Source organism: Xenopus laevis, chromosome 8L (assembly GCF_017654675.1).
Source record: "Xenopus laevis strain J_2021 chromosome 8L, Xenopus_laevis_v10.1, whole genome shotgun sequence".
Classification (NCBI taxonomy): domain Eukaryota; kingdom Metazoa; phylum Chordata; class Amphibia; order Anura; family Pipidae; genus Xenopus; species Xenopus laevis.
This window is the reverse complement of record NC_054385.1, coordinates 53,423,403-53,424,457: the sequence shown is the minus strand read 5'-3', so window position 1 is coordinate 53,424,457 and position 1,055 is coordinate 53,423,403.

Below are 1,055 nucleotides of genomic sequence, written 5' to 3'. Positions count from 1 at the left end.
CTTCGGCACTCTGCATCAATTGCCACAGTGAAGTTGCACCTAAACAATCGGGTGCAGATGTCACTTGTGTGTCAAACTCATCAGATTTAGATAATTTTGATAACTGGAAATACCCCAGGATGGTGAGCATACAATCTCTTTGCAGATAGCACCCAGGTCAGAATAAAACTGCTCTAAATTTAACTTGACTAGATAAATCCCCACAAAAGTCACCTTGCAAACAATAATCACATTAAAGTCAACAGGTTTGGATAGTGCAATGCAGTGCAACATTTTGCTTTTTTTCTTCATTGTCATTGGTATTTCTCTCTATATATGGCACCACACTAAGACATTTTGCAACATTAAGTTCTAATTCATATGTACTTAAATCCAGAAATGATGGCTTATTAATTCAATATTGTCTTCAACACTGACTTAACTGAGGATACTGCCAATATGTTACAGCATTTGTCAGTTTTTCAGCACTCATCATGGAATTCTTAAAAGCTAATCTCCTCATTATCTACAAGTAATAATGAAATATTTCTAGTATACAAAATATATTTTTCAAAAGATTATACATTTTAACAGTCCACCACACCACCACTTCTGGATGTACTGGATTAGCATTTAAATGCTATAAAAGTTGTGCCAAAGAAAAAAGACTAAATAAAAAGGTACAAGAAATTAATTTTTCTGTATAGTTGTTAAAAAAGAGCATTTTAACGTTACTATACTTAAAAACAGAGCAGTAGGCAATAACAGATAATTTAACAGATATAATTTAAAGAGTGTAGTCCATCTGTTACCTCTGTATTGCTCTATATACTTATATATACATTATTAGTTGAATAAATATGCTAAAATTCTATTAAAAATAAATGTTTTAACACATTTTACAAATTGTTTCACCCAATACATCTCTGTTCTTTCCTAATGTCTCAGAACTGCAATTTATTATGTGCCTCTAAACAAATTCTCTTATCTGTAGCATGTTATGCTGCTGCTCATTGCAGATATGTGTCAAATGAACTGGCACTATACATTATTAGGCTTTTGGGCTAATTTTTCAA